Source organism: Phacochoerus africanus, chromosome 7 (genome assembly GCF_016906955.1).
Source record: "Phacochoerus africanus isolate WHEZ1 chromosome 7, ROS_Pafr_v1, whole genome shotgun sequence".
In the NCBI taxonomy this organism is placed as follows: Eukaryota; Metazoa; Chordata; class Mammalia; order Artiodactyla; family Suidae; genus Phacochoerus; species Phacochoerus africanus.
Window position 1 is genome coordinate 34,099,316 of NC_062550.1, and position 10,231 is coordinate 34,109,546.

Sequence of the window (10,231 nt, forward strand, 5' to 3'; positions counted from 1 at the left end):
AGCCTCACCCAATGAAGACCCTACTTGGGAGAGGCTTGGGCAAGGGAGCAGCAGCGAAGGAATCCAGAGCAATTAATCACCTTGCCCGCCGAGGAGGTACAACTCAGAAACCAAAGGGAAAAATAGGGCTCGTTTCCACAAAGCACTCAATCTCCTGAAAGAAACAGCATAAATAGAGTCATATTTGCCAATGAAGGTTTCTAAATGTTTAAACTAGCCGGTAACGCCACACAGATGGAGAAACTAATGCTTGCGGAAGTTCATGATTTGTACTGTAGTCACTCAGCGAGTTGGAGATAGAGCAGATGTGAACCCCCAATCTCTTGACTCCCAGATCTGCACATAAACCATCAAAAATACAAACCTTCTAGCCCTGAAATCTGCCCAGCCCTTTGTCTGCTGTGTGGTCCCCTGTCAACCTCCAACATTGCACTATGCAGAAGGGATTTCTTTCCCCTTACACAGTTTGTAAGTCTTGGTGAGCTATATAACTGGGTCTTCACATTTTTCTTTTATCCCTCCCTTCATTTGACAAATATTTATTGAGTGCTTACTACACGTTCAGCGATGTTCTAGATGTGGGGATACATTGGTGAGCAAGACAAAGAGCTTGTTTCCTGGAGTGCAGACCTTGGGACAGGGAGGCCAGGCAGACAGTGAACAACAAATAAATAAGAAAATATCAGCGAGTGAAAGTGCCATACAGAAAATAAAGCCGGGTAATGGGATGGAAAGTGACAGCAGGAAATACCTTAGGTTGAGTGGTCAGCGAAGGCTCCTTAGAGAGGAAGACTCTTGAGCTGAGACATGAATGATAAGAAAAAGCCAGCTAAGTGAAGACCAAAAGAAGCAGATTTTTTCAACTAAAAATACACTCCTATAGATGTCCCCGGTTACACTTTTTTTTTTTAAACCCCGTTTGTTTCTTCCACCCAAGATAACTTATTAAATTGCAAGTGAGTGACAGTGTCAGCCTACTAAGAATAAAGCAAATTATTTTACTCTGAATTTTAAAGTTTCATTAGTAAACTTTGATATTTTGAGAATTTTTAGTATTCATTCGGATTAAAATGAAATTCCCTACATGTTTCACAACAGATTAAAACACAATGTCTTCTATCAGAGGTTTGATGCACAAAAGAATACTTGCATCTTTAGGATGAAGAAAACTCAGTTTCTTATGTGATAGGATAGCACAATGCTACCATGAAATGCAGTTCATGGAGTTCTCCTTGTGGCTCGGTGGAAATGAATCCAACTAGCATCCATGAGGACGTAGGTTCAATCCCTGGCCTCGTTCAGTGGGTTAAGGATCTGGCATTGCCAGGAGCTGTTGTGTGGGTTGCAGACACGGTTCGGATCTGGCATTGCTGTGGCTATGGTGTAGGCTGGTGGCTACAGCTCCGATTCGATCCCTAGCCTGGGAACCTCCATATGCCACAGGGATGGGGTGGGGCTAAAAAAATTAAATTAAATTAAAAAGTCGAACAAAATGCTGTTCACAATATCCAGTACACAAGTTGTATAAGATACACAAAGTGCATCTACCAAACTTTTGTTCTACTACCTAACTTTTTAAGTGAAATTTTTTTAAGATTTTATTTTTTGCTTTTCTTTTTTTCTAGTTTTACTGAATGAACTATTTTTTAATGCAATAGAAACTGTTGCTGAGTTCAACAACAATAACAAAGAACAAAAAGATTGGGAGGAACCTTGGATAAAACAAAATCTCTATCTGCAAATAACCATCCCTTAATCCTTAGGACCGGGGAAGATTTCTTTGTTGACATATTTTGCTGTTGTTGTTTAATGTAAGTGATTTTTAAAATTGAGATACACATATAACATTGTATACATTTTAGGCATACAATGTAATGATTTGACATATGTATATATTACAAAATGATCAGTACAATAAGTTTAGTTAACAGCCATCACCATACATAGTTCAAATTTGCATGTGTGTATGTGTGCGTGTGTGTGTCTGGTGAGAACTTTTGAGATCTCCTCTCTTAGGAACTTTCAAATATAAAATACAGTATTGTTACCTGAAACTAATACATTATTATAAATCAACTACACTTCAATTAAAAAAAAAAACTACCATGAGAAAGAGGAAAAAATAAAAATCAGCTTAGGAGTTTCCATCGCGGCACAGCGGAAACGAATCCTACTAGGAACCATGAGGTTGCAGGTTCAATCCCTGGCCTCGCTTAGTGGGTTAAGGATCCGGTGTTGCCGTGAGCTCAGATCTGCCATTGCTGTGGCTGTGGCTTAGGCTGGTGGCTACAGCTTTGATTAGACCCCTAGCCTGGGAACCTCTGTATGCCTCGGGTATGGCCCTAAAAATACAAAAAGAGAAAAAAAATCAGCTTAATGTAAAATAATAATAACATAATAAAATACAGCATTGTTAACTATAGTCATCAAGCTGTATATCAAATCCCCAAGACTTGTTTATCTGTTTTTTTGTTTGTTTTTGCCATTCCCATTCAGAAGTTCCTGGGCCAGGGAACAAACCCACACAATGGCAGCAACCCAAGCTACTGCACTGACACCAGATCATTAATCTGCTGAGCCACAAAAGAACTCTAAAACTTATTTTTCTTATAACTGGAAGTTTGTACCTTTGACAGCCTTCATCTATTTTGCCCAGCCCCTAACCTTCACCTCTGACAACCACCAATCTGTTCTCTACATCGAGGAGTTCAGTTCGGTTTTTTAGACCCCACATATAATTGTTTTTACATTACACATAGTACTTGTCTTTTTATGTCTGAGTTATTTCATTAAGTGTAAGACATTTCATTAAGCCCTCATGTTGTCACAAAATGTCAGGATGTCTTTCTTAATGGTTGAGTAATATTTCATATTTCATTGTGTGTGTGTGTGTGTGTGTGTGTGTGTGTGTGTGTGTACAAACCACATCTTCCTTATCCACTGATCCTCTGATGGACAGTTAGGTGGTTTCCTATGTCTTGGTTTTTGTACATAATGCTGCAATGAACATGCAAGTGCAGATATCCTTTTGAGTTAGGAATTCTTTTTCCTTCAAAGAAATACGCAGAAGTAGAGTTGCTGGACCATACATTAGTGCTATTTGGAGTTTTTTGAGAAAGCTCCATACTAGTTTCCACAGTGGCTGCACCAGTTTACATTCCCAACAGTGTACAAGCGTTTCCTTTTCTCCACATCTTACCTACACTTGTTAGCTCTTGTCTCTTTGATAATGCCCACTCTAACATGTATGAAAATGGTATCTCAAGTGATTTTTCATAGAGTAGTAAGTTTAACATTGGCGTTGGCTTTGTTGAATACATCACAGTTTTCAGATAATTGCCTGTCTGCTGGTTTAGGGCTTTTATTCTCTCCACATTTACCTGCAAACCCCACCCACTGCCAGCCTCTGCATATGCTCCTGAGCATTTCCTCCAGACAGCAATGCAACCAGTGAACCCAAGTCCAGGTGAGTAAAAAGTATCAGGGTTAGCAGTCAAGACCGCGGACCAGAAATGCTATGCTCTGATATTTCTCTAACCTATTGAGCTGGATAATTGAGTCATATTGTTGTACACATCTCTGCAGAGGGTAGAGTGGTTTCTCAGCAAATTTAGTAGAATTGTATTATTAAATCTTCAATATGAAGAATATAATAATTTTATACTTTTTACTTTGAGAGACTGCAGTTTTAGATACTAATGTGTTTCCTGTTCTGTTCCTTGGTTAAATAAAACCAATAAACTGATTTATGGATTTAGTACTTGTTGGAATTTTTATTTGCCCCAGAAACATTTATTCAGTAGTGTGTTAGTATTAAAACAGTAGAAAAACCAGAAAAAAAATATATAAATACTCATCCTTGAGACAATTTCAAGTAACAGAAAAAGCCAACTTATTCTATACCAAAAAGCAGAGGAATAAAGAAGTAACAGAAAAGTGAGTGTGGGCTGAGATCCCTTGAGGTACCTATACATTTTATCCTAGAGAAGTGGTGGGTATTATCAAAGTCGGCCTGTATTTGAAGACCAGGAAACAGTATGCATAGAGGATGCACCATTTATATCTGTTGGAGTTCATTTTGGAATTTTTTTTTACATCCTTCTGATAACATTTTAGAAAGAGATCAAAGTTGAAACTGCTAAGTAAATAGTCTAACTAAGCCATATCGAATATCACATCCAAAGTATTAAAAATTGAAATACAGAGTTAAAAAAGAGACACAATATACAATGGGATTTTATGAATCTCCAGAACCTCATGTCTGCAAATAGCTCTGCAAATATTCATGAATCTATGTAGTTTCCTAGCAGGGCATCTCTCAAACAAAGTGTGACTGAAAACAGAAAGCTGACATACATAAAAAAAAAAAAAGGCTTTGGGTATTTGCTTTGTCTGGAATGTATTAAGAAGCAGAAATGCCACCAAAATGGAAATTGCACACAGGGAAAAAATATCCCAGCATGCTTTTATCCAGATAGGTTGGAAGTGATGTAATAAAGGCACCACAACTTCTGTACATAAATGTGTGGGCAACTCGTTCAGGGAGTAACAAATGCAGAATTCCAGTAGAAAAAAAATGGTGGACATCAAAGAAACTTGACCGGCTGCCAAAAACCAAAAATCTCTTTATGACCTTTTTAATATAGAGATGCTAAATAGAGCTTGCCATTTTATTCCATCCTTGAAGCAATACATTCTTATTTATGAAGTTATGAAAGAGCATAACGTTATACTTCATTGGACACATCCACAAAGTATATGGCATCCTTGAGAAGGCTTCATTCTTAAAAATGAGGACATTCATAAATCAACAGCCAAACACCTCAAGGATAATGGTTTAAGTCTGACCATAGTCCTTGACTTAATGTGACTGTGATCATCATTCATCTTGCCATAGCCAGCAAACCACATCACAGAAACCACTGTATGTGATACGTCACCAACAGCCAGCTTACTAACCAGGAGAGACTTCAAATAAAGATAGCATTGAATTGTTTCAGATGTAGAGGCATGAGAAAAACCTTTAGAATTATGACAGAATATGTTAAATATCACACTAAAAGAAAACATTTGTGTAGTCGTCCAGAAAACCTAGGAGCTGTTGGCTGCAGCTACCACAGAAGCATAGCTGTCCGTGTGCTAACATCGTTAAGTGATAAACCTTTCCAATGATGTGGCTTTACCAGAAGCCACTTACCACTCTTCAAATTCATAGCTGATAGGTTTCCATGGAGTGCTTCCCTTAAAGTCATTTCCTTCTTTGGAATTCTCTAATTCTCTATCCTACACACTTTAGCAATAAAGCACAATGTGTTACTTATTTCTTCTTCTGAAATGAGTAACCAATATTCTCCACCTTGAAACATTACTTCAACAAAACCTAGACCAAGTTATTTCTGCTTCTCTGGACGTGAATGGAAGAGGCCTCGCAAACAATTTAAAATTCACTCAAATAATGGTATGGCTATATTATTGTTCTTCCCACTGCCACCTCAATAAAAATGTAGAAGTGTGAATGGGTATGTGTGTGTGAGAGAAAACAGAGAGAGACAGAGGCAGTAAATCATTAGGTTTTGCTCACTAAGGGAAGTTTTAATGTGTTCTTTGATAAAGTTCCCTAGATGTTGACTTATAAATACTAATAAAATAAGACACAATCAAACTTCTGGAAGAGAACATAGGCAAAACATTCTCTGACATCAACCTTATGAATATTTCCTCAGGTCAGTCTCCCAAAGCAACAGAAATAAAAGCAAAAAAAAAAAAAAAAACCAACGGGACCTAATCAAACTGACAAGCTTTTTCACAGCAAAGGAAACCAAAAAGAAACCAAAAAGACAACTTACAGAATGGGAGAAAATAGTTTCAAATGATGCAACTGACAAGGGCTTAATCTCTAGAATATACAAGCAACTTACACACCTCAACAGCAAAAAAGACAACAACCCAATGGAAAAATGGGCAAAAGACCTGAATAGACATTTTTCCAAGGAAGATGTACAGATGGCCAACAAGCACATGAAAAAAATGCTCAACATCACTGATTATTAGAGAAATGCAAATCAAAACGACCATGAAATACCACCTCACACCAGTTAGGATGGCCATCATTAATAAGTCCACAAATAACAAATACTGGAGGGAGTTTGGAGAAAAGGGAACCCTCCTGCACTGTTGGTGGGAATGTAAGCTGGTACAACCACTATGGACAACAGTATGGAGGTACCTTAGAAAACTATACATAGAACTAACATATGACCCAGCAACCCCATTCTTGGGCATATATCCAGACAAAACTTTCCTTAAAAAAGACACATGCAGGAGTTCCTGTTGTGGCGCAGTGGTTAACGAATCCGACTAGGAACCATGAGGTTTCGGGTTCAGTCCCTGCCCTTGCTCAGTGGGTTAAGGATTTGGCATTGCCGTGAGCTATGATGTAGGTTGAAGACGTGGCTCAGATTCCGCGTTGCTGTGGCTCTCGCATAGGTCGGCAGCTACAGCTCTGATTAGAATCTCCACATGCCGTGAGAGTGGCCCAAGAAATGGCAAAAAAAAAAAAAAAAGACACATGCACCCGCATGGTCATTGCAGCACTATTCACGATAGCCAAGACATGGAAACAACCCAAATGTCCATCAACAGATGACTGGATTAGGAAGATGTGGTATTATACACCTTGGAATACTACTCAGCCATAAAAAACAATGAAATAATGCCATCTGCAGCAACATGGATGGAACTAGAGACTCTCATCCTGAGTGAAGTAAGTCAGAAAGAGAAAGACACATACCACATGATATCACATATCTGGAATCTAATATACAGCACAAAGGAACCTTTCCACAGAAAAGAAAATCATGGACTTGGAGAACAGACTTGTGGTTGCCCTGGGCGGTGGGGGGGTAGGGAGTGGGAGGGATTAGGAGCTTGGGGTTAATGGATGCAAACTATTGCTCTTGGAATGGATTTACAATGAGACCCTGCTGTGTAGCACTGGGAACTATGTCTAGTCACTTATGATGGAGCATGATAATGTGAGAAAACAGAATGTGTACATGTATGTGTAACTGGGTCACCATGCTGTACAGTAGAAAAAAAAAATTGTATGGGGAAATAATTTTTTTAAATGGAGGGCAATAAGAAAAGCAAGTGTCAGGAAAAGATCATTAATTTTTTTGCTAAAAAATAAATACTAATAAAATAAAATAATAAAAACAATTCTTAAAAGTTCACAATACAACGAAAATACACTACTCTTAGCACCTAGCAGAGGGCCTTTCACATGAAGTAAAGCCTCAAAATCAACTTTATGAGCTAATTGGCAAATGTTACCATAACCATCTTCTTCTTCTTTTTTTTTTTTTTTGGTCTTTTTGCCTTTTCTAGGGCCACTTCTGCGTCATATGGAGATTCCTAGGCTAGAGGTCCAATTGGAGCTGTAGCCACTGGCCTATGCCAGAGCCACAGCAACGTGGGATCTGAGCCACGTCTTCAACCTACACCACGGCTAACAGCAACGCCAGATCCTTAACCCACTGAGCAAGGGCAAGGATCGAACCCGTAACTTCATTGTTCCTAGACGGATTTGCCAACCACTGCGCCACGGCAGGAACTCCATAACCATCTTCTTAATCTAACATCTTCCCTCAACTACTATCCTTAGATTATAGAAAAGATTTTTATCATCTGCACACATCATGGGTCAGGCCGAGCAGAGTCTTACATGCTAACATGAGCCTGCTCATAGCAACTAGCCCTGCTGGCCTTGAAAAATGAATTTCCCTATTTTCTCCAAAGTGATCCCCAAACGATGTTACTTAATACCTTGTAAGTTAGGAAGACAAATAATGAGCCCTATTCTCCCTTTGTGTTCCCCCTTGGAGAACAGACCAGAGTCAGAGTACAGAATCTGATTCCAAGCCCCCTGAAACACTCTAATATTGGGTCTACGGGGAACAGACAAGGTGTCAGAATTCACAGTCATCCTTCTAGGTTCAACCATGCTGGAACGTCAACCCATTCTCAGTGGTCACTTTTAGGTCTGTATTTTCCAGGAGGCAAGAAGAAGACAGAGCCAACAAAAACCAGCATTGCCTACCAAATACTCAGGACTAGTCCTTGCTCTTAGTCTTTCTCTTAGTTAGTGGCTATTTCTGACAGTTCTTAAAACCACAACAGCCAAGGTCATCGCTACGGAAGGATGGCATTCAAAGGGCAAACCAAGCTGGGGGCTATTTATTAGCAAGCACAAGGAACAGAAGACAGAGACCCAGAATAAGCCAAAGGTGCCAAATCATGCCCTGGGCCAAAAGTGGATCTAACCAAGGGATGGAGAGAATGACAGCCTTCTCCTGGAAGCATCCTCTCTCGGAAAACAGAGCCCCTCAGATTTATGTATGTGTTTTGACAAAACCGGGTGGTTCATGCCATCCAGGGCACTGGAATGGTCCCCTATGGGAGGCAAACAATTTAAATAGAGCACATTTTCAGAGGTTTCAGCAAGCTGGGGTGTCCAAAGTACAGAGTCAACAGTCACATTCCAAGCCTTAGTGCATCTAGACCCACAAAGACCCCCATCTAAGCGCTGACATTCTGTCCCTGCTTCTAACTCAGCCTTAGGAGAACCAGCTCTTCTCATGGACCACAACAGGCCAGTTGGTGTCAATTTGTTGTCACTCAGTGGATTTTAGTTCCATTTTTAAACTACATATTGATGTGAGCTCTCTTCATGCTCGCCACCCAAAATTTACTTACTCGGTAATTTCTTAAGATCCCAGACTGAGAGACCATTGAATTCGCATGGTTCCATTACTGAGTAATTCTTAAAATCTCATTAGTAGAGTGTGACATTTATCTAAAATTAAATCTACAAAGGAAAAAAAAGAGAGATGTGATGGTAATAAACTACTATTGAAACAGAATCGTAAAGTTGAATGTCAAACAATAGGGTATTGTAAATGATACCCTCCCAAAAAGGTTCTCTCCAATAGCCACGGCTAAGGAAAACATATGATAACAATAAATATGATTTCCACAACGCCACAGTCCTTTCACCACTTGGTCCATGTGGGGATGATAAGCAATAGTTCTGCTCTGCATTTTTTGTTAAAAAAGAAATTCTTCCTTGCAAATAATAAATTTATAGCAAGAGAATGTCTTTGTGACTCAAGCTTCCATTTCTTTAACTTACTGCTTTTATGGACATAAATCCTATTAGCCTACGTGTGGAAAGTTCGTTAGGGTAACTTGGGATCAGTGGGAATCGGTAAATGTCTTAGCGTTTAAGAGGAAAAGTTCACCTCTACAGCTCACCTTAGAATCTTTTCAGCTCTCTGCAATATTCCTGGCCACTTCAACCCAATATTTGAATTCATACCACTTCAGTCAACACTGGATTGGTCCCCACATTAATTCATTATATTTGGTTAAAGAAAGATCAATTGAAAAAAAAAAAAAAGATGGCACGCATGAATGTGTAAGATCATGTCAGCTCTACATGTGTTTCAGAATACCATGCCCTTATTTACATTTTAGAAACTGTTTCATTCTTAAAATGATTTCAGTGCTAAAATAAATTCATTCTTCCAGGGTTTGAGTACAAACAGGACCCATGTGATACCAGAAATACTCCATGTATATCGTTTATTTTACTTAAGCAAACACTTCAGTGATTTTTAGAAATCAGTCGTGCTCAGGCAATTAAATATTTTCTTTCCAAAGAAAAGAATACACAATTATACAATGAGACCAAATTATTTGAAAAATACCAGAATTGATCTCCCTGTCTGTATTTCAAGAGTATGTTGATGACTCTGAACTTAATCTAAATTATGATCCTTTTTCTTTTGTACCTCAGCACAAGAGACCATTTAAAGTAGTGCTACCCAAGGCACAGTGCTGGCCCCTGAGCTGACTGTCTCAACTCTACCACGAGTTAGGTACAGAAACTGAGAGTCAGCATTTAGACACTTTCAGAGTAATCTGACAGGTAATTTTTTGCCTATTAAATCTAACGTTAAACATCAGCGGCTTGCATTTTGCATGATTTCGGATGTTTTTAAATTTAATTTTTCTTCTAGTTCATTTTTGCTACATTTTTTAAAAATATCAGTCATGATTGGGTGGAAATTTTCAAACTGGATCTTTGCCACAGGTAATTTGAAAAGCATTGTTTTAAACTACAAAGTGATCTGGATAGTCAGGGAACTGCCCTGTGAATTAAAGGTACAGC